We start from the raw sequence: 24,600 nt of genomic DNA, 5'->3' as shown, positions 1-24,600 counted from the left end.
TAATACCTTTTCCTTTTTTTATTTGCCCTCTGTGTTGTCAAGCCGCGCCTCCGTCTCATTTTTCAAGCTTTTCTTCATCACCACAATGGGTAAAAGCTTACAGTAAATTCTTTTGTATCTGGCAACTGTGGGACTGGGAGATAGCTGGATATGGAAATATTCCAGTTAATCAAGAGCAGCTTGAGCGAGACAGGAGTCATGGCCTCCCCTTAAGAAAGTTCAGCTCCTCCCACCCAACCCCACCCAGCACTGGCTTAACCCCTCCCCACTGTCCCATTTACTTTTTGATGGGGACAGTGGGAGCCGCTGGCAGTGCTTGCACATTGCAACGTGATGTGAGGAGCCCCTGACTTCCACCCTGCAGCGCACCCACTGCCTGGACACCAGGGACCTGTGGGCTCCCTGGCTGGTGCTGGGAGGAGCAGCCATAGTGTAGCAGGACTCACCTGGGAGCTCCGAGCAGAGAGCTACCCGCTGTCTCTGTAACAGCCATGTCCCTGCTGAGATACTTGCTCACCTTGGAGGGTGGCAGGGGGGGCATGCAGCAACTTGGGACTGTCTGGAAAGAAAAATAAAAGGGGCGGGGGGGGATGCCTTGTCGCGGGTCAGGCTTTGCCAGAGTTATGCCGGTTATCCGAGAGTTCCGATTGATCAAATGCCAGATAAAGAAGAGTCTACTCAACTTGTTTTTAAATGTAAGCTGAGATTCATGCAGTTGCTTGAATCCACAAGCTGGCTTTGAAGAAAAGCACTGGACATTGTACAACTCCTGATAAAAATCACTCTAGTGGCTGTGTCGTACTTGAGCCTACTCTGGGTCCAGGGCCTCTTGTGTATTTGCATTTTATACTGCCACTACATCTCTAGGCTGACCTTTGGAAGATATTTTTGGAAACAACCTTCTTGAGAGCAGCTGCTCATCAAAAGCAGAATTTCTGAGGTAGCTGTCAGTATGCAATGAAGCAATTTTACATGACATCTGCCCATGCACATACTACACTCTCCTTGGCAATCTGGAGTCTTTGGGCTCTCCTTAGACAGGCAGATAAGTTTATAATAGCTTCTGTCTTGAAAATTAGTAGCTAAATTATGCTAGATTTTACTAGCAAGGAAGCTAGTTAAGAAAGCGTATTGGATAAAAACATCTGGCTCGGCAGTTCCAGTGTTTAGTAGAAAATAAAGCCATTTTGTCTGTAAGAACAAATTTTGAAACTGAAATAGAGTGCATATACCTTTAAAAGCAATGTTTAAGTTAATTTTATGAGCATTTCTTATTTAATGTTTTTACCTGTTAGGGTTCCCATATGGGGCTGGGGTTTTGGTCTTCCTGTTTACATAGTTGGAAGGATGGCTGTTAGCTAATTCCCTTCAGGCCCCTTTGCTTGATGTACTCCTGATTCAGAAAGTGTGCTTTCCTGAGAAACTCCCTCCCCCACCACTTTGGAGCCTCCTTGCTCGTGTGGATTCATATAGCCCATAAACTTAACAGTGAAGGAATTCAGCTTTTAGCTATAAAACTTTACTTGCACTGTGGAGGAAAGAAAATTGGCAGTTGTTTATTCTTGAACCAGTGCTTCATGCAAAATTTGCAAACTTCTTTTACCACTTAATTGGGCAATGGTAATTAGCACAGTCCTGGGACATAAGAATAGTGAATGGTATCAAAACACGTTTTGTTGAGACGAGAACCTATATTTCAGGTGCTTAGCTGAAGTGCATCCAGCCTTCTTAATTCTGTTCTCACAATATTGTCATTCCAGGCTTCTCTTACTAGTATTTTTATATGCAGCGTACCTGTAGCTATGTTGGTCGTAGGATATTAGGGGGACAAGGTGGGTGAGGTAATGTATTTCATTTGACCAGTTTTGCTGGGGAGAGAGAAAAGCTTTCAAAGAAGAAGAGCTCTTTGCGGCACCAGTGCTTGTCTCTCACTAACAGAAGTTGATCCAATAGAAGATACTACTTCACCCACCTTGCCTCTCTTATTCATTTGTGGGGTTTTTTTTACACTTTTAATTCCATTGAAAGTAGAAATTCAGATACTCTCACAGTATTTTGTTCCCCTTGGCTCTGATTCGGGTTAGAAACTGGAAGCAGAGAAAACTTACCAGGTCGATTCAGAAGTTTCTCAGTTTTCTCCCCACCCAGCATCAAAAGAGGCATGGCTACCTACTGTGTCACACTCCTGCAGTCTTCTACAGCTAGACTGTCTGTCTTTCATATGCTATGGCAAGGAATTGTAGGTAGTTTGGGGTTGCTGCATAGAAAATGAAGTATGTGCCTTTAACTGAGTGTGGGTTACAGGGCCACTTCTGCGCTAATCACAGAGGGATAGGAGGCATAGCAGAGGTCTCCAGTTCAATCCCTGGGGTGTTGGCCATCTGTACGATACTTCCTCTCTGTGGAAAGGTGCATCTCCCCTTGTAGGAGAGCATGTTGCAGATATGAGGGTCATGGAACCCTGTAGTGAGGCGGCAGACAATAGCAGTGAAAGCAAAGAAGGAAACTTTTTCTTTCCACCCTCCTGGGGTCCCAGTGCAGTAAGAATTGTGCTGATTTTTCCAGGTAGAAAGCAAAACACAAACCACTGCCTTATGAGGCCCATTTACTTGTACCCACTGATTGAAAAGACACTGCTCCAAATGGTCAGTGAGGATGAAAGATCTTATTGTTTGGCATGTCAATGGAGAGAGATTCCACTTCTTCACAAACAGTTGGGAGTTTGCCATATTTGTAGCTTTGCAGTTTGTTGGATACTGTGGGCCAGGTGCTCTGCTGTGCTCAGTCTCCATGGAGCCCAGCAAGGAATGAGGAAACTATCAAGAAGTGAATTATGGTTCCCTGATTTGGAGGCTGATTTTATGTGAACCTTGGCGAGTTTAGAGCTAAAAGGGCTCTGCTTTAAACTCTGCCAGCTCGTAATGGCTCCCAAGGAGCTGTATGCCCGCTGGAGATAGCTGGAGCATGTTCCCTCCTTTCTCTTGACATGGTTTTTACATTGCAGGCTGCAGTTGGGTGGCAGGGTAGCCATCTGCCACAGCACAAAAAGGACAGAGAAGGCTCCTGGATCTGGCCCCAGGTCTTTACCACAAGTTCTGATTTTTGTGCCATGTTGCTGAGCAGTGCTTAAATAGCTGCTGTGTTCTACCATGGAGATGGCTATGTCATTGTGAAGGGAGACATGTATGTAAGTCATTTTAGTGCTCTGGCATGTAAGATTACTAGATGAAAAAACCTTCAGACTGTGCTGCACTAAACTAAAAATATTCTGGAAGTCATTTAAACAGTCAATATTGTAGGTCTTGACTACTCCAGTACTGATGATCTGTCATTTTCTGGTTACTACTAATACTATTGGTCTGTGTTGTAGCCACACAGTCTTCTCTGTGTGCCTTGCTCCTGCCTATTTAAGACAATAGAAACAATGAGGTTTGACACTGGGCTGGATCCATTCCTTTAGCAATAGGAGTCAGTAATGTGAAGTACTGAATTTGGTTCACTTTTGAATAACTGCACCTTCTGGCAGTAGAGGACAACAAACCTGCTCATTTGCCCCACCTAAAGAGTGTCAAATATTAAGCTGTTTTAGTTTTCAGACAAAACAATGAGGAGTCTTGTGGCACCTGATGAAATGGGGTCAAGCCCAGGAAAGCTTATGCACAAATAAATTTGTTAGTCTTTAATATTCTATAGGATTCCTTGTTGTTTTTGTCAGCACTAAGACAGGCATTTACATAAAATCTTTGCCTTCTCAGGCTTCTCTTTTCCCCAATGGGTATTGTCAAATTTTTAATCTGTCAGTAAGTCAATAGATTCAATAGAGTTTTGCCAACTTTTGTGAGACTTATTAATATCAGAGTATTTGGTGGCCTCCTTAAGGCATTTGAGCCTGGAAGCATGTGATGACATCCTGATCTCAGTTTTCAATATTTAAAAAAAGTACATTTCTACCCTTCTAGTTACAGAGAACAGTTTGAAACTGTGGAGCTAAAGGTGCAAAAAATGAGAAGGTAAATAAAAATGCTGAATTCAGTATTTTAAAAATCTTATGCTTTAATCCAATCTGGTTGGGGCGGGGGTGTGTGTGTGGTAAGGTTCAATACAAGGGAATAGCAATACTGTTAGGGTGACCATCCATCTTGTTTTGGCTGGGACAGCTCTGAATTTCAGGCGCCAGGAAGGCATCACGATTTATTTTAACAAAGGTGCTAATTGCCCCATATTTGAGTAGGGGAGTGGCTGCTGACTGGCTCCTGGCTCCCCAAAGTTTGTGGGATCTGGGAACTGGACCGGTGCAGCTGCTGTCAGGCTTCCCACATCTCAGGGTAGCTGGGAGCTGGACTGGTGCAGCTGAGCCTGGCTCCCAGCTCCCTGTAGCTCTGGGTAGCCAGGAGCAGAAGCAGCATGGCTCCTGCCCAGCTGCCTGCAGCTCAGGGGAGCTGGGAGCTGGACCACCACAGCTGTGCCTGCCTCCTGGCTTCCCGCCGCTTGAGGGAGCTGGGAGGAGCACTAGTGTGGCTGCTGTCCCTTTCCTGGCTCCCCATGGCTCGGGGGAGATGGGAGGAGCATCAGTTGGGGGAGGAGCATCAGTGGGGCCACAGCCTCGTTACTGACACTGCAAGGCATGGAGCAGCCAGGAACTGCAGCAGCGCCCCACATCCAGGGGGCACCCTCCTTATCAGCAGGTGGGAGCCCCCAGAGAGCAGCCACTGCCTGAATAGGGTGACCAACCATCCCTTTTGACTGGGACAGTCCCCTATTTCAGGCACGAGGCAGGCGTCACCCCCACCCACTCCAGGGTGTTCTGTATTTAGCCTAGGGGAATATGGTCACCCTAAATACTGATAACATCCTTATGAAGGTTATCATAGTATGTATGCTTAGCATGGAACAAGTATAGACATTATGGATCAGCTCTTTAGCTGTCAGCAGAGCTATGCTGCCCTACATCCGCTGAATAACAACTCTGCATCTAAACACAATCCAGTGTGAAGTGTTGCATATGAAAGGCTCTTTATTCACCTCCCCCAGTCACCGTAATTGGGCTACATGTAACATCCTGTACTGCCCCTGCAGAGATAGCGTAGTTTGATGTATCTCCTACCATTAGACAGTGGTCTCTCCTTTTAACAGTGATTACTGCAGATTTGAAGAGCACCAAGTCTCAGTGGAGAACAGTTTTCTAATTACCTCTTAGTTGAACTCCACCACAGGAAACTTCCATCTAAAAGCCAACGGTTGTTTAAATCAACTTAATGAGAGAAACCTAAGTGTACACACTCATACCAATAATTGAATCTTTGGCCAATATTGAATGGCAGTAATAAAGCACCTTTTTCCAGCTGAAATGATAGCTGTAGAAAGGAGTCAGGAATTGGTTACAGGATAGATTTAATTAGACATTCCTTCAGGTTAACCACGGAAAGCATGTTTACCTAACTGTACAATCTATGAGCTCTGTAATCTGGAAGTAAGTGGAGCATTTACAGCGCTTTCGAAGATGACATGTAGGCCAGGGAATTCACTGTGATTTTAGTTTGCAAGCAAGAGATGAATTACCGTTTCTGTACTGACTATAGGAATGTTTTTCTAACGTCATGAATTATTATATACCCTGGCTAGCTTGCACTGCAGCTGGCATTGCTCTCCAAGTGGTTATGGACTAATAGAAATGAGAGAAGCTGATAGAAAGGCACTTGCTTTGGGGAAATTTTTATAAGCCATGGTTCCACCAAATGCCTTACCTGGCTGGATGGGATCCTAACTTTTAGTGAATCTATTGTAGGACACATCTGTCAACTGGAAATTACCAGCACTACTGCCTCCTGCTCATATTCCTCTGTTCATAATTTTTTTCACAATATGCCCTGGGTTTATTGTTTCAGTGACATGTGCCCACCCTTGACCATTGCTGGAATTCTGAAGTAGTGCACATTAAAACAGATGTGCATGTTTTTGAGTTGCTGTGGCTGCCAGAATGTCTTTCTTTCCCACCATCACACACAGAGATCTTTTATTTTATTAAACCACTACATGAAGCTGGCTGGAAATTGGTTTATTGTTCATTTTGGGCAGTATTCCTTCTCATCTAAAGCCCTCCCCAGAGGAGATTTCTTTTGGCCACCTTTTTTCTCACTGACCTCCCATCTTGCCTCTATCCTAACTCTGATTACATTTTAAGACAATAAAGGGAACTATTAAGGTGTGTGTGTGTATCAATGCTGTAAGTATATCTAATGATCCTTCACTTCTGTAATCCAGATCCTTTTGTACTTTTCCTCCAAACCTCTGTCATCCATCTCTATAATATGTCTAATTCTGGCGTAGCATCTATGCCCTCATATTTGCATTGAGTAGCACCTTTGCTTTTAATTGGGCAAGTCATAAAGAAAAGTGTATCCACTGTGACAACAGTGGCAGAGTCTGGCCTTCCAATTGTAAATGCCTCAGATTTTTACTTTGCTGCTGCAAAAAGTTGCTGCTGACAATCCAAAGTAAACATTGCTGCTATCATTTTTCAGCAAGATGGCTTCTAGAAGTAGTAGGTTCAGAAATGCTAATTCTAGTTGCATGCTCCATTATCCAAACTATTTCAGAGCTGAGACGTGAAAGGAAGTTCCTCCCATCCTGGGAATTTTCTGCACATGATGCTAAGTTAAACGGGCACAGCCTTTTTCTTGGAAATATGTGTCAGTTCCTGAATCTGTTACGCAAAGTAGAAACAAGAACATTCCTTAGAGAAAAATACAGTGCTTGAAAATCAGATTATGTTCTTCAGAGCAGCACAGATGGTGTATTTTGATAGACAGCATGCTATGTTGCCTCTTGAGTAATTTTGTTTTTGTGGTTTAGTGGTGGGAAGTGGAGCGTGATGCCACTCTACTATGCCTCCCTCATTCTTCATTCTTTGTGAGGCTTATGTGTAGCCTTTTGTTTGGGGTTGCTGAAATCAGGATTTAAGTGGCCTGATTTTCAGAGATGCTAAGTCACTTTTACCCAGGCCATGTCGACACTGCTCCACAGATAAAACTACTACAGTTGGAGGAGGCTGGGGGGATGAAGAGTAGCTGCAGCAAAGCACTTCTGTGTGACTTCCCTGTGTGTGGACACTGCAGAAAAGCAGTAAAAGGTTAGTACATAAGTGTAGTCCTGTTTGAAGAGGGTTAGGGTTCATCAACCCCAATTCCTCCGCAGCTCAAACTGTGAGGCAGAAGAGACATAGCTTTAGTTACCTAATGTTAGATACCCAAACTTAAAAATTGTGACCTCCACTTTTTTTGCTTAAAAATAGAGATGAGCCATATTAGTTTTGTAACTAAATTGTGTCTAATTTAGGGCCTTATCACAATCCCCTAGGAATTAATGGAAGGTCTCCCTTTGACTTCACTTAGGCTGCATCTATAATAGCAAGATTTTTTGGAAAAGCCAGGCATTTAAAAAACAAACAAACAAACAAAAAACCCTGTGGAGTGTCTATACACAAAATTCACTCATTTGATCTGAAATTGAAAGAATGTGGCCCCTTTTCCAGCAGCCCTCTTCCTCTCCCAATGAGGAAGAATACTTATTTCTGCAAGATTCTTGTAGAAAAAAGCATGTGTAGATACTCTGCAGGCCGTTCTTTCACAAGAGCAGTCCTCATGGCACCAGATTTTTTGATCCCTGGCCCATTCTATCAAATGCTCTCCATCGGAAGAGTGGATCGATCTTTCAGTCCACTTTTTTGTGTGTGGATGCGAACTTTCAAAAGAAGATTTTTTGGACAATCCCTTCCAGAAGAACTTCTTTTGAAGGATTGCTGTAGTGTAGACACAGCTTTTGAAAGAGGAAGGGTGGTCCGGTGCTTAGGTCGCTAGTCTGGGACTTGGTTAAGTTTCTTGGGCCACTGAAGACGCCTTTGTTATCTTTGGGGGAGTCAATAAAAAAGCTCTGTGGCAGTGAATCTTAGAATCCAGGTCAATGGACTTGGGCTGATATTGCATGGCTAAATAGCAGTGTAGACATTCACACTCAGGCTGGAGCTGGATTCCTGAGACTCTCTCCTACTTCCTGGGGTTCAGGACACAGGCTCCAGCTTGAGCAGGAACATCTACACTGCTAAGTTTACATCATAGTCAGTGGACCTAGGATCTGAGACTTCCTGTTATGGATTTGTTCTTCTTGAATTTTTTTTTTGAGTGTAAGTTTTCTCAATACTTCAATTCACCATCTGCAAAATAAGGATATGGGATTGTCCAGTCACAGAATAAATGCATAAAAGATTGAGATTCACTTATATGGCTCCTGTTACCACAATTAAAAATTGGGTTTTGGCTCAGGCCCTTAGAGCTCACCTCTGAGTGAAGGTGGTGTGTCTGTGTGGCAAGCTGAAGCACAATTAACAGTGCCCTAATTGTGCACTGATTGTCCAGCTGCACTCTACTGATGTGTGCAAAGTTCCCTAGTGCAAGGAACATCTGAGTCCATATACCCAGGTAATGCGCAGAACACTGGAGCAGTGTAGAGCTTACCACATGGAAAGCTGGGGTGCAGCTGTTTGTGTACACATGCTCTGCAGAAGAAACTCTGACTTGGATGCTTGCGGGTTTACATTTAATGTGGGAGTGACTGTATATGTGGCGGCAGGGAAGAAACAGAGTAGACTGAAAAATAAATAGAGAGAAACTGTGGAAAAAGGCATGTGGAGGTGAGAGAACTTCCAATGAAAATATAAACAATGGGGACCTTACCTTAACATACTCTGCTGTAAGTCAGGAGGAGCACTGCTGAATTCAATGGTTGAAATTTTCCTGGTCATTTTTGTTAGAAATGAAATAAAACAAATTAACTGTACTTTGGTACAAGACAGTGGAAAAACTCCACTTTCTTCTATATACTTTTTCCAGTGTTGATTTAAGAGCTTTAGTGCAAAATGGCTGCAGGTCAGAGTTAAAATCTGGCACAGAAATAGTTTTTATGAAAAGTGCTTTTGATTATTCCATTGGAAATTGGGGTTGATTTGACTGAATTATGATCCATTGTAAGCTGCGCTTTGCGCATGTGCAGTAAATGTATAACAATAGCACTGTACCCTTACTGGGTGCAGATAATGAAGGCCATGCTGAATGTATAACCAACATAGCTGTATATGGAAAAAAATAGTGAAAGTGTGCATTTTTTTGTGTGTTCCATGGGCATAAATCTGGTATTTCCTGAGTCTTTAGTGTTCATCCTTGCAACATTAATGTTCTCATAGTATAGTTCTTTAAAAGGAGTCCTGTAATATGTCTCTGGAAGCCAATCAGTCTAGCAAGCTGTGCGGTGAATTTTGATTGCACTTAATAACTTAAAGCTGAAATATCATAGCTGGGATCAGAAAGAATGCAAATTTGTAAATTTGACTGGAGAAAGGTAGAGAAAGTAGATTTTAATCAATCAGATGATGGGGTGAGTGAGTAACCAATTCAGAAAAAAAATCACACTATGTTACATGTTTAGCATTATTTTTCATAGTATAGTATTGTACTGTTTTATTCTGGCAGTCCTAGTAAAACAATCCTTTGTTTCTTAGACCCCAAAAAGCAAAAACCTGAAGGGCCAAGTATTTGGAGTGCCTAGTGAGATGTCCTGTCAGCATGTTGGTGTGCGTGTGTGTAGTGCGGTGGTGTGTTTTGGTTTTTTTTTTTTTTTTTTTTCCCAAAAAAGGAGCTGGTACGGCTCATTGCCTACCCTCCTCTCCCACTGGGTTCCCATCCCTGGAGCTGCCAGATGAGTGGTGGGGGCTCCAGCTCCCAGTCCTACTCTCAGAAAAGGTACCAGTACACTGTACCAGTGTGTACTTATGCATGCAGGCACACAAACCCACAATAGATATAATGCAGGTTCAGTCTATAAATTGATATACTTCACTGGATGATGGATGAATTGTCAGACTCCAAATCTGCTCCTTTCTATTACTCAGCAGCCAAGAACGGTTGGGTACTTGTGGAAGCCTTGTTCCTTTTAGAACCAACTTTTGAGGTGTTTTGGCATTTTCTGAGAATTTATGCCCATAACTCTCATAAACTCCAGTAGGCTATGAAGATCAGTATCTTACAGGAAAAAAGAGGATGTGTCCAAATTATGTGCACCTATGGTATCTGATCGAATGGTGATTGTCCTTGCATTGGAGAGCTCTATGGGAAACTCTGGCCATATGCACATGGCAGAGCTATTTGGGATCCCTCAGCTACTCCATGTCTTTGAAATGTGCCCATTATTCCAAAATATTTTTCCGGAATAATGGGTGCATTCATTTTGGCATTCATACATTCATTTTTATAGGAAGAGTAAAGGATGCTTCTAAATAGTGCATTATTTCGACATTTGGTGCTGTTTAGTATATCTTATTTTGAATGTAGGATGCTGTGTAGACTTAGCCCCTGAGTACTGCAGGAAATGGTGCTAGAGATTTAGCAGGTGACACTCTTCATTGTGCATTAATATTGAATATGCACCCCAGCTTTCCTGCAGGGTGTATCATCTTTTGGATAAAAGTACAAACTGTGATCAGGACCACATGTGATCACTCATTATCCTGTGACAAATCTTCACAAGGACACACAGTATAGCCACAATGTCTAGCCCTACTTCTAGCTTGGCTAATTATATTATGCTCAGAGTTCATGTCTAAATTTATCAGATTGGTATAATATTTTCCCCCTGAAATATATGGTGTATTTGAGTGGGAAGCAAAACGATTCCTGCAAATACAGGATGCTTATTATAATAGTTCCTAAAGCACTTTGCCTGCTTTCAAGAGGAAAACCAATATATAATAATACCTATAACAGTATCTGGCACTCTTTTTTTATAGCCCTTAAAACACTCTACAAAAATAAGATAAATATTATTAACCTTAAGTTTCTCTAGAAATAGGGAAATGGAGACCGAGAGGTTTAGTGACTTAATGAAGGTCACAGTGCAGTCAAGAACAATGCCAGGAACTTATGTCTCTTGACTGTCCCTAGCTCTGCGGGATTTATAAATGTAAGTTATTACTAATATAAGCAATCCTATTCCATTGAGAAACCATTCTTAAAACCTGTAGGAAGGGGAATATATGGAACAAATTAGTTTTTAAAACTTTTAAAATTACTTTGCCATTCACCATGCTTCAAATCCAGTATTTCTGTTATAAATGTTCTATTATTAGGGGTTCTGAAGTTCACCATAATGAATATACTTAGGCTAAAAGTACCTAAAATCTCCCTTTAAAATCACATGGTTGAGTTAAGGTACAGCAATATCTTCAAAAATATTTTTGAATATTAAAGGCCCAAACCTGTATGGTATGAGACCATTCAATTTTTATTGATTCCAAGATAAGCAGCACCTTCCATGGCTGGAGCCCCATTGATTTGATATTCTCAACTTCATCCATTAATTCAATTTTTTTAAAACTTTAAAAACAAAAAACTGGACCTGCAATTAGCTCATAGTATTGTTTAGTTTTTCCACCCCTATCTCCTCTTATTAGCTACTTCACAGGCACAATTATGATAGACTGGAAGAGCTTCCAGGGTTAACGACCCTTAGAAGTTAAAATAAGATGCTATTCCATTCTTAAGGCCAAAGTGGCACAAAAAGAAAGAAGCCAGATGGCAATAATTATGGACTGGCCTTATTGGTTGGACTATATGTGTTCTCCAGTGGGTTTAAATCAGAAATGCTCCTGTCACCACTGTAGTCAGGTTCCCCTTCTGGATGCTCACTGGGCGGCTGTGTTTAGACTCACTGACTTGGCCCCTGTGCTTTTAAGCTCCCCCTGGTTGTTTCGTAAGCTCCAGCATTGTGTCTGCCTTTGTCTTCTCTGGCATACTTCCTGAGCACAGTCTTCTCAGTCTGTTTCCCTCCCTGAGACTTATTTAGCTGGCTTACATCAGTTCTGAGCAGCCCCCAAGCCTCCCCAATAGCTTACGCACACCTTTTCTTAGTGCTACGTTCTTGTGGATGTTGATGTGATAGTTGAAGGAACATGACACAGACTTTGCAAAAGGATTTCTAAATACAATCACTCTGCTTTAGACACCACCAAGAAAGAGAGAGGTCTGTGTAAGAGAAGAAACATTTACATGCAATTTCCTCATACTGTACTCTCGAGTATTCTTTTGGATTTGCTCAGAGACATCTACAGGACCTAGGACTGTTTCTCTTTCCATTCTCCTTTTGCACAGCTTTGCTTTCTAGTTCTAGTCTCTTCTCCATTTCTAAAATAGTTGGTCTGAGACTCCATCTTATCTAAGGTTTCCAGTTTTCTTTGTCAGCCTCAAAACCCCTATCAGGTAGTCTGTCACAAACTTGAAAAACTGACCATGGACAGTAACCCAGTCTTTGTCCAAGCTGCTTCTGTTTGAATGGATGATTATTGAGGTTTAACTATTCTCCATGGTTAGCCCTCTTTTAGGTGGAAGAATTTCTCCTGACACCATCTGCATGTTCCAGGCATGGGGTGTTTGGTCAGGCACAGATCATTCTTATAAATTCTGCCTAGAAAACAAAATGGAGGTTGGTAGTGTGATAGAAGTACACACATTGTTCATAATATCAAACAAAATTAATAGATTGTATGGAGACCAAGTGCCCAGCTCCAAAATCTACAGGACATCTTTAAAATAATCACTCATTAGTTTGTAAAAGTTCCAAGCTGGGTAGGAGACAAAGGGAAGATTATATATAGATAGATAGATAGATATAGATATATAAAATAAGAAAGGGGTGCATGAATTACTGTTTTGAAAATATGAACTAAAGTAAACAATGTGTCCTAATATAGGGCCTGATTATGCGCCTGTTGTTCTGTACGTACAGCGCTATCTATGAAGACAGAAAACATGGTTTGGATTTTATTCCTGTCACTGCTATTGGTTCATTAGTGACCTTGGACAAAATCACTTTAAGTTTCAGTGTCTCAGATTATTCCACACCTGTAATGAGGATAACGATATTCACTTCTGTAGAGGGAAAAAGACTATGGAACTGCTAGCTGTTATGTGGTGAAATCAATGGGAGCTTTGCCAATAACTAAAAGGAGCAAAACTGGGTGCGCATTGAGCAAATTATAATAAAACTGCAGGAAATACATAAACAGGAGACAAGTGAATTCCCTGGGGCTGGGAAGTCTCAATGTTATAATTGGAGAACAAAATTATTTGGTATGGTGGGGGAAATGCCCCTGGGCTTCTCCTATATTTGAATCAATGAACATAAAGAGGTCTAAAGCTCTGTTTACAAATGTGTTTATCAGAGAGAGTGACATATATGCTGAATAAATAATATGCCATTCTCTTTTTTTCTTTGCAAGTTACTATTAAAAAACCCTCCTGCTTAAATATCATGAAGGGCCTGGCTTAAACTACCAAAAGACAGGAAATTCAAAGTTTAGGCTGGTACTTCATTCTTAACACATCCCACTGTGCTTTTATTTTTTTCTTCTTAATGGAATGAGTTGAAGATGGAGCTTTAGCCTTAGCTTTAAATTTCCTGGCTTTTGTCAGTTTAAACCAGGCCCCTGATATATTTAAATGCTGGATTTTTTCCCCCTCCTTGTATTTAATGTTATTTTTAACTGAACTATCTTGTTAATCTTGGGAGACATCACTGGAGCTGAAAACCATTCAAGTAATAATAGCTCGACAACTCACTCCCTGCGGACAGCTCTGCAGAGTCCGTCTGGAAAAGCTCCTATTGAAAGGGAAGTCACTGACTAGCCCTTTTCTTAGACTTTGTGGGGAATTTTCTTTTGGGGACAGTTTTAGCTGAGGAGACAAACAATTGAAACAGAGTCAAAACAGGGAACTGCTGCCGCACTAGTTAAAGCAAAGTTTATTTGTATAAAGTGGGTTCTCTCCCTATGCGAAAAGGGCAAACAAACACGGGGCCTCTTTCCACATAGCATCCTTTAATCTGTGAGGAGTTATATTTTTAAATGTAATTAAAAGTAATACCCTTTTGTTTATTATACTCTGCCTGCCAAGCTCAAGTCCTGCAGAACCTGCCAAACGTTGACTTTAAATTTAGTATGCTGAGCTGGTTTCCAAATGCAGTCATACTCTCAGAGGGGAGTGTGGGCTGTGATTGTCCTGGATTTGAGATATTAGCCACTTGCTGCTGCAGTTTTCCAAAGAAGAACAGTTCTGAGGAATATATGATCAAATTGGAGAATTATGTCACCTTTGAGACAGAACTGCGCTTTCTTTCTGAGTGTAAAATGCTATTAAGGGGGAAACACTAAAGTTACTCATCGCTAGGAGGAGCAGATATCATAAAGGTTATTTCTAATTCAAGGAATTATATCACATGAAAGAGAAAAGTTCAAACCTGCCAGTGATATATACTCCTCTATTTTAATAGCATATAGTGTTACAAAGAACAGGTGAGAGTTTTTCAATTTATCCCTTGTTACCTTTCTCCATATGATTTACTGGTGTCCATGTTTACTTCTAATTAATGAATGTTCCTGAGGCAGTTGGTTATTTTGTTAGTCAGAGTGCAGTATTTTTTTTGTTTCATTTGATTTACCTTTCCTTAATATAGATTTATTATTTCAGCTCTGTTTCTGGTGATCAGGAAGAAGCATAACTCAGCACAAAAGCAAGCAAAGAGAGAGCCAGGGGCAAGATCCATAAATGAAATTAGAAACCTTAACTTCAGATGTTGGAACAACGGCTCTGTCTGCAGTATGGTTAAAATCATCCCTACAATAACTGTGTTCCGAATTAAGTGGATGAAAGACCACAGCCTAGAATCCAACCCCCTCTGAATGTTATTTTTAGGCAGGCGGGAGAGCGTAAGGGTGGAGTAGGTACAGGTTGAACCTCTCTAATCTGGTACCTTTGGGAACTGACCGGTGTGGGACAAGAGAATCTGCTGGACAAATGGGATGTCAATATTTTCTAGCACATTACATTTCCACTGCTAACTGGGCTCTTAGAAGACATTTAGGGGGTATATTACAACTAAATAACAGCACAGAGAACTGAGAGCCAGAACTGGTGGCTGTAAACAAACTTTACGGGACCACGGGAATCTCGGCCGCACCTATGAGAAATGGTCATCCAGCTAACTAAAATCATGCTGGATTACGAAGTCTGCCAGATGAGAGTTCTGGATTAGAGAGGTTCAACCTGTACTAGGGAGGGTGATTGGATTGGAAGTCCCATATCCAAACTTGAGTCTGCGGATGTGGTCTTATGTCAGACCCAGCCAGTTTTGGTATTCCGGTTTGGATGTTGCCTCAACCTTGAAAGACACCTGCCCATCGAATTTTGATACTGCTGAACATGAACATGAGTCCTGGTCCTTCTGTTCTGCATACTATCAGTCTGAACACTCTTTGTTCCATCAATTGTCACTAGTAAGCTCAAACGTAGTTTCCGTTATCACTGTAGGTTGCTTTTTTCTTGAGATACATGACCTAAAGCACAATTTTACTGGCACAGATCTTAGCAAAAGACAATACATTCCTGTCCCAGATGCCCCGGGAAACTACTATTCATCCTTATGTGTAAGTACTGCTGCTAACAGATTTCTTTTTAGTGTAGAATGAGCAAGACTTAGATCCATGCTTTTCTAAATGCCCAAGTTTATTCTCCAGTGACTGCAGTGGCATGTCTGTTTTATGAAAAATATCCTCGAACCAGTGCTTTGGGAATGGAGGAGAGTTGCCTTGGCATATTTTGCTAGGGGCAGTAATACTATGCTAGTAATTAAGTGCCCAAAAGAGAGAACAGGGAAGACGTGTGTTGTAAGCACACATTTTAAAAACCCTCTAATGCTTCCACCACAAAAATCCTAATTACTGGCACTGGGCATGAGGGTGGAATGGTGTGGGTCACAAGCTTAGGAATGTGTAAACCAATTCTGCCCCAAATTCCCTATTAACGTAAAGCAAGATAAGCATATTATGAATATTTGACAAACAAAACCTCTCGTAGTTTGCCCTAATGTTCCTTACCTCATTTGCCAATTAACCCAGGACAGATTGTTCCTGACTGTTGTGCCAATCCATATTTGCTAACCCTAGGAGGAGAGGAAGAGAAGGATAAAGGAGGAACTACTTCATCTTCACATCCTCATAGGGTCTGGGGGGGAGGAGGAAGGGCCACATCCGAAACCTGGGAGCTCTGTTAAGAAAGCGAACAGGCTGTATTGTCCTAAGTGTGGTGTAGCACGACTCCAGCATTTCCCATCTTCAAGAAAGATTGTGCCTCACAATATGATGATATGGCTAGATTACCCCCATCCAAGGCCAATGCCTTCAGGCCACATTCTGGCCGTATGCATTCACCTTCCATGTCTTGTTTGATCCTGCCCTAGTTGTTGCAGCAATCCATTGCACCCATAGGCTGATTCAATAAATGCATTATGGTATAACAGATATGGTGCAGAAAGAAGCAGGAAGAGCAGCTCAGTCCCGAGGAAGAAATCACCGATTGAAATGTAAGTTGCAGCAAAAGGGAACACAACAAAATACTGGCCTATGTTTTGTGTAACCTTCGTCCACATTTACTCTAGCGTGAAAGTCCTTTTAGGAGAAAGCAGAGTCAAAACAAAAAAATATAGAAGTGCGTCTGTCCCATGACACCTCACCACCTAATAACTTATTTTGTTAGTCTTTAAAGTGCTACTGGACTGCTTTTTCGTTTTGATACAAATAATAAACTGATCTAAATGGTACCATAGAAAATAATCTTGCCCTGTGCTTTTGGGAAGAGGAAGGGATGAGGGACAGTAATATGTCCAATGAAACTGTCTCTTGGCTTCTCTCACTTTACAATTTCCATCATTGTAGTGTGATAGTGGCTAGCAAAGCATGCCTAAATATAGCTCTTTCCCTGGGTGTCAGTCAAGCACTGTGTGACAGCTTGCCGTGATATAAATGTCTTAACTAAGTCAAATTTTGTCTTTGGGTACACAAGCCTCTTCAACTGGCTTCACTCTGCATGGGCATAGCATTGGTCAGCCACTTGAGAGCTCATGTTTTTGTGACTGCTGACAGGGTAAGGGGAACAACACTGACAGTGTTAATAACACTGGACTGATTCACACTCTAACTCTTAGTTAGGCATTCTAGTTACGGAATAGGGTTGCAGCAAAATACTAACTGAGGAAATGGGAGTACCCTGATTTATTGCTGTTGCCAGCAGATGGTTCATGGGTTTGGGTTAGCTTTCACCCAAGCTTTCAGATGCTGATCTGGTAATATCCATATGTTTGCTTCCCTTTCCACCCAAATCCTCCTCCTCCTCCTCTCATAATCTCCCTTGACCCATCAGACATGATTCCTCTACCTGTGTTGTTTTTGGGGAGGCTCAGTTACTATCTACCTTGTGTTGGTGCATCCCCCTTTTTACAGGGGAGGCTCAGAGGCCTGTGACCCAAGCACCTTCATTACTAGGCTCCCTGCTGAAGGTCATAAGGTCATATAGGTAGGTGGGTAATAGTCCCTTGGATCTTCATTTGAAGAAGAGATCCACTCCCAGAAGAGAGGCACTGACTGCCACCACAGGGATGGGTGATAGGTGACCAAAGGGGAAGGGATGACCAAATATTTTCATATCTTTAAAGCAGATTCAGATGGAAGATTGTGCAACGTTTCGGACATTCTTTTATTTGACCTGACTAACACATGTAACATGAGTGGCCTTGGATAAAGTAGAGTACATGTTCATAGTGCCCAGGTATATACAGACTGCCTGCAGATTGTGCAGAAGTTTAGCTTAAGAAAGCAGCTTTCTTAAGCTTCTTAGCCTAATGATTTGTTTGTGTCCGCCTTTTTGTAGGGTGTCTTGTGACAGGAAATATAAAGGTTATTTTTGAGGCTGGGAGAAACACAGATCTCCTAATTCTCATTACTTTTATGTCTGCCCGAGCCAAATTCAATGGAATTCTTTCCACTAACTGCAAGGAGATTTACGTTTGTTTATATTCACAACACAAGTTCTTCACAATGATGGTGAGAACTGAAGGCATGAAATGGGTTGCTAACATCACTCCATCATGTGCATTCCCTGACTTGAAGATTACCATTGACTTTAGTGGCTTTGGCTGAGCCACATTTAGGACTTCCTAACATTTCCACTAGCTGTTCAGTTTGTCTCCAACAGTGAGACAGGCAGAAACAAAAAAGAGAAACAACAAAAAAGATAGTATCGGAGGGGTAGCCGTGTTAGTCTGGATCTGTAGCAGCAACGAAGGGTCCTGTGGCACCTTATAGACTAACAGAAAAGTTTAGAGCATGAGCTTTCGTGAGTTAACTCACTTCTTCAGATGCTGCCAGCATCTGAAGAAGTGAGTTAACTCACGAAAGCTCATGCTCTAAACTTTTCTGTTAACAAAAAAGATGACTTTCATTTATATTTGTGATGTATGTTAAAGGAGTAGTGGGTTGTCTTTTAGACAATGTCCACAGTAAAATTTCCTATATTTGATGGCAGGTGTCAGGCATGGCTCACCCCTTGCATCACAACCAGCTTTGGAACCTTGTTGCTGAACTTGTGTGGACAACATGAGAGTTCAGAACGTGTCTTGACAAAGCCTAGGCAACCATTTGGAGTGGGATAAAACCTGCATATGCCAGAAGGTAATAGCATTCAACAAAGTTTGTGGAAGCATCTGTGTGTATTATTATTAATAATAATAACAATAACAATTCATATTACAGTACCATTCGAGGCTCTGACCAAGATCAGGGCCCCACTGTGCTAGGCATTGTACAAACACATAAAAAACTGTTCCTGAAGAGCTTGCAGTCTAAATAGAAAAGACAGATGAAGATGAGGAAAAAGGAAGTGTTGTTATCCCCATTTCTCACAGACAGGCAATTGGGACAAAAAGAGATTACACAAGAGGCCCAAGACTAAACAGGAAGTCTGTGGCGTAACTGAAAATGGAACTGACATCTTGTGAGTCCTAGTCCATTGCCTTAACCACAAACTCATTCTTTTTCCCACTGTGAAATACTGTGGAAAATTTTAACACAGGTACACTATAGTGGAGGTTTTTTTGAGATGTAGGTTGATGTATCTCTTTCAAATATAACAGCCCAGTGCTTATCTGGGTACAAAGAAAACAATATAAAGAATTTTCTTTAAAATAATGAAAACCCTAACCATTTTTTTTAACTGTTTGTGTCTTTTGTACTTCTAGGTTGGGAGAGTTTTTCCAACAGTCTTCTGGTAAATTACATAAGCATTACTTATAGTCTGTTTGTGCACTGAACAAGGATTTGGCTTTGTGCACACACACATACACACACACACCCCTCCTGCTTTTTTTTGTGTGTGTATCATCTATTGAAAGCTTAGTGTATAAAGCAAATGTTGTACTTTCTAGTTCAAACCCCTTTTAGAATTTTTTTTCCTTTTGCTGGTTTCTTTCTGCTTGTTTCTACTCCTGGTTCCTTTTGCCACTACTCTCGTGCTGAATAAGCACTTTAGGACCAAATGCAGCATTTGATAGGAATGATTGATAGCAAACAGAGCTGCTAGGCAGTGAGGACATTTCATTGAACTTTGCTGACTTCACATGCCGAATTATAATTCTAAGTGAAGTTGAGTGCCAACATTTATTTAAGGTTATGGATTCTGTAACTGAAACTGTTTGATTTTAAGGTACCAAAGATCTGTATTAGATTCACTTTTCTTCTTGGTTCACTTGACATATATGCAGCACAGGGTGATGCACAAATTAGATATATGTGTCACCTCTGCACGTGTCATCTCTGCACACTGATTGAGTTTGCTCACCAGTGATTTTTGCATAAAAGGTATATTAGGAGTACTAATCCCATCCTAATTCTAATGTGTGCATTATCTCCAAGGCAGCCTAATGAACATCAGGGCAGTCAAATTAGCAAGATGGGGCTATGGAACAATTTGCTCTCCAGTTGGAATCTGTGGGTGTTTGTCACACCCCGTCGCACATCATGGGGGGGGAGAAACACATCTCAGCCCCGCAAACCCATCTAAAGTGTATCTTGCATTTGCGGACTAGGCAGCTCAGCATCCACATCGATTACTGCATCCCTACAATAATCCTCCTCATTCAGTTTAGTGCATTCCAGTGGCTAGAGACATTAGAATATTACCCTATGGTTGGTGTAGTATGGCCCAATGACTGGAGCCAGGGTAGCACTAATGGCTAGAATCAGTAGAGTAATCTCCCTGCAGTCAGGGTAGTGCTGCCTAATGGCCAGAGTGAGTATGCAACAGGCCAGGTGACCACACCCTTGGATGTGATGGCCAGAGTAGGGGAATCCAGGGAACCCTGTCTACCAGAGCTTTGTTGGTGGGTGACTCCCTTGTCACCAGCTCAGCAGAGATCCAGTGACAACACACCAAGTTTTTCAGCCATTTCTGGCACCATTCCTCTGATAGTCCCCTGGGTCCTGTCTTACTCAAACGTATGGTGGCCAGAGTTCAGCAGTCTGTATTTGCTACAAAATGTCCCTTTTTTCAGTGTGGGCAGGTCTGGTCTTGTCTTGCTGGCCCACTCACAACTCATTAAACAAAAAGCCAGAACTCTTTTCAGTCTGGATAGATTTCAACGTTATGAGTAATGCATTTTGCCATAGGAAGAAGGTGCATTTAAAAAGGGAATGTGAATATCTTACCAGATGAAAATAGAACTAGTTTGAGATTTTTGACCAGTTCTATACCTGCTCAAACATTAAGAACTTTGCCAATTTTCTTTTATTGCTTTTTGGAATTTTGAAACTCAACATCTCTTTGAAATTTGAAAATTTGATGTTTTGATGAATTAAATGGCTTATTACTTAATTGGTTAAAATATATAACTTAACATTTGTATATGACAGCATAGGTATTCATGGCATGTTTTTCCAATGCCACTATTATAATCTACTTTAAGGGTTTTTTTTTTTCTTTTTACTGTGGTAATAACTAGTACCAGCGAGTTTTGGCATGCTAGTCTGGTCTGCATGGATATCTCAACAAGCTTAAATGAGAAAGAATTAACCCTAGATGAAAAAAAAGCAATTGTTAAGTACATGCCTTCCTTCCATTCTACACGTAGGTGATGAAGATTCCCACAAAGGAACAAGTTTCTGGAAAGGTAGTTTAAGGAAGACAGTCTTTAAGTGCTTATTGTTTAGATACTAAGCCCTTATCAACCACTGTGCACCTGCTTTGAGTTGTTGAATATTTACTCTTATATGTGGTCAGTTAATATCTTTACTTGAAGTTTCCATATTTCTGAGAAACACATTTTAGCAACATTTTAAACATAGGATATGAAAGAAAAGTCTTTCTTTTTATGTTCTTTACAGGACTATATTTATCCCTTTCGGCGTGTTACTGGATTTTTTTCTCAGTTAGGGATATTAAACTCATTTCTATGATCACTGTGTATAGAGGTCCCAGCAGAGCTCTCCTGAATGCCAATCTACTTTCTTGAATGCAAAAATACTCATCCCCTTTATTTCTATAACATCATGATTCTTCTTAGCTACGTCTACACGTGAAGCCTACTTCGAAGTAGCCTATTTTGATGTGGAGACATCGAAATAGGCTATTTCGATGAATAACGTCTACACGTCCTCCAGGGCTGGCAACGTCGATGTTCAACATCGACGTTGCGCAGCACCACATCGAAATAGGCGCTGCGAGGGAACGTCTACACGCCACAGTAGCACACATCGAAATAAGGGTGCCAGGCACAGCTGCAGACAGGGTCACAGGGCAGACTCAACAGCCAGCCGCTCCCTTAAAGGGCCCCTCCCAGACACACTTGCACTAAACAACACAAGATACACAGAGCCGACAACTGGTTGCAGACCCTATGCATGCAGCATGGATCCCCAGCTGCAGCAGCAGCAGCCAGAAGCCCTGGGCTAAGGGCTGCTGCACACGGTGACCATAGAGCCCCGCCAGGGCTGGAGAGAGAGCGTCTCTCAACCCCTCAGCTGATGGCCACCATGGCGGACCCTGCTATTTCGATGTTGCGGGATGCGGATCGTCTACACGTGCCCTACTTCGACGTTCAACTTCAAAGTAGGGCGCTATTCCCATCCCCTCATGGGGTTAGCGGCTTCGACGTCTCGCCGCCTAACGTCGATGTTAATGTCGAAATAGCGCCCAACACGTGTAGCCATGACGGGCGCTATTTCGAAGTTAGTGCCGCTACTTTGAAGTAGCGTGCACGTGTAGACACGGCTCTTGTCTCTTACACGCATTTTTAGTCTCTTTAAAATTTTGTGCGTGCACTTGGTGGTAGCACTCCAGCTGCATCATGCACTCATCCTGAAAAAATATGGTGAAGCCAGAATTCTTCCTGGGACATCTACTGAAGTGAAGCCTCTTGTGTATCCCTTCTGGGGAATGTGTCTTAGAGGCACAATTATATTTTCTCCTTCATTCCATGGTATAAGGGCGAATGCTCAGGAGATCATACCCAGTTTTGTGTGGCAGAGGAGGAGTAATTTCTTCACATAACATTTGGTGGGTATTTTTCTGTAAAAAGTAGAGGAGGTTACTTGACCTCCCCAATAGTATTTTGTTGGCATCAAGGTTAACCTGGTTATTTCCTTCTTCCTTACCATTGCCCTAACAAGAGCCACTGGTGAACCCCAGGGGACAGCAAGCAATCCCAGTCTATATCTGATGAGCTTCCAAGGGAGTAACCTTCTCATAAAACATACTCACTGACCTGCAAGAGCGATTCCCTAACTTAAAACATAACACCCTGCATGGAGGTCCACTTCCCAGCCTGCCAAATTCCACACAGTTTAACGCATCATCTAATGAATTGTAGCTGGAAGATAATAGAAACGATAGTGTCAGTGTAAATATGCTTGGCCAATGTTATCAAAATATGCACCATCCCTCCTGAACTAGAACAAATACAAGGTGGAATGATTTTATGGCGAGCTGCATTTAGAGTCATGGAGAGCCAAACACAGTCCAAGATGGTTATTATACACGGCCTTGTTACAAAGTTACAAGGATAAGAAAGTAAACACATAATGCCACATACTCTAATCACCAGAGCATCACAGGAATGCATTGCTTCCGATAATGGGGTGGGGACAGTGACCTTCAGCCAGTATGCAGTAGTGTGCAGTGTACAGTTGCATTAGGTAAGCTTTTGTGCAAGGTATCCTTCAGTGCAGGAGAGAAAGCTGTAGTTTCTCCTCCCATTTGCCTAATCATTCCTCTGTTTATTCTTAGCACACAATACAGAATATGTGAAGGGGTCTATACCAGAGAGAAAGCGTTCTTTTTGTGTATACTGTAAGGCTAGTGAGACATACTCATCCATTAAGTATAGTGCATGATCAAAGCACAGCGTATTTGAATGTGTCAAAGATGTGGTGTATTAAAAAAAGGCATCTTCCCTCTTACCTCTGCCTGCCCCCATTTACTAGGATTCACGTTCCCAGGGAGCACTTTCATATCATTCTGGACAGTTTGATGTAATCCTTCTAGTGTAGCTGAAGCTATCTATACTCCAATTTATTACTTGTGAATGTTCATTTTTGTTTTTACTGGTCTGCTGCCAGTAAATAAGTCACCAAAACCACTGGCTGAGTGTCATTTGATAGGAAAAGGCTGGGATCACAAGGAAGCCTTCTGTCTTTTAACAAAAAAGTGCTGAGGTAAGCAGTGTCAAACCCAGCTGCATCAACATGATGGTGGGAAGACAAATGAGAGCTTTCACTGCTGGATACAGGGGATAGACAGCCCACAGCTCTGAAAAACCTCTTCATATCCCAGAAACAGCTGTCATAACTGAAACTGCAAGGGACTGCCTTTTAAACTACTGGCTTTGATAAGAAGAATCCTCTAACCCTTTCTCTAGCACATAAACACACTTGTAGCACCACAGAGCTCATCTGAAAGGTGACTGGAGATTTACATATCTTTAAAGTTTTCTTTCCTCTCCCTCCCTCTTTTCTTTTAGCCGGCTCTCAGAAGACATTTCTAAAGCACCTATCACCATAGTATTTGGCTGCTGTTCCATATGAACTCAACAATTATCGTGCAGTATAAATCTTATTCTGTTTTCTTTTTTCCTATGGAGACGAACTTTGCAAAGTTAGATCTAACATTTACACTGTAATTGCCTACTGGGAATCATTAAATGAGCCACAATAGCAGAGACATGGTGTCAATTTAGAACAAACATACAATCAGGGCAACGGGGTTTGAAATATTCTGGGGGGCAGGGGGGGAGAGAGAGAGAGAGACAGTGTGGTTTGTTTTGTTTTGTGGGATGAGGGGGTCACCCAAAGTCTGGAGTGATGAAATATATGTAGTCACTGTCTGCAACCTGCTGGGTAGAAGCCAGGGGTGAATGAGGTGGAGGAATATAGTACGTATAGGTGGAATAGCAGGAGAGGGTTGAAACATAGAAGCATTGGGGGAGAGAGGAGGTTTTGGAGGAGGAATGAACGAGAGATAGGGACTGCTTTCTCCCCCAGGGCCCGCCAGTTCCTTGTGGCTGTTGCCTGGGCAATGGCTGGGGGATTCTAAGGAATGTTTGGAGACGATATCCTTCTTTAGGGCTCATAGATGGAGCAGAAGGGGGTGGGTGGCTTTCCTTTTTCTGTTTCTTCTTTTT

General features: G+C 41.9%; 1 long non-coding RNA gene across 2 annotated transcripts in view; it reads left to right on the top strand.

Moving 5' to 3' along the window:
* The first annotated feature begins 14,161 nt into the window (after window positions 1-14,161).
* The window catches only part of LOC142013483 (uncharacterized), a 99,955-nt gene continuing 89,516 nt past the window's right edge, over window positions 14,162-24,600 (top strand). Inside the window, exons 1-3 of one of the 2 annotated variants that reach the window (XR_012645655.1) lie at window positions 14,162-14,392; window positions 18,456-18,601; window positions 19,168-19,196. This is a non-coding gene — a long non-coding RNA (uncharacterized LOC142013483). The remainder of the gene's footprint in view (window positions 14,393-18,455; window positions 18,602-19,167; window positions 19,197-24,600) is intronic. The other variant, XR_012645654.1, reaches the window with a different exon arrangement.

Source organism: Carettochelys insculpta, chromosome 5 (assembly GCF_033958435.1).
Source record: "Carettochelys insculpta isolate YL-2023 chromosome 5, ASM3395843v1, whole genome shotgun sequence".
In the NCBI taxonomy this organism is placed as follows: Eukaryota; Metazoa; Chordata; order Testudines; family Carettochelyidae; genus Carettochelys; species Carettochelys insculpta.
The sequence above is the reverse complement of the archived record's forward strand: the minus strand, read 5'-3'. Positions and strand labels throughout refer to the sequence as shown.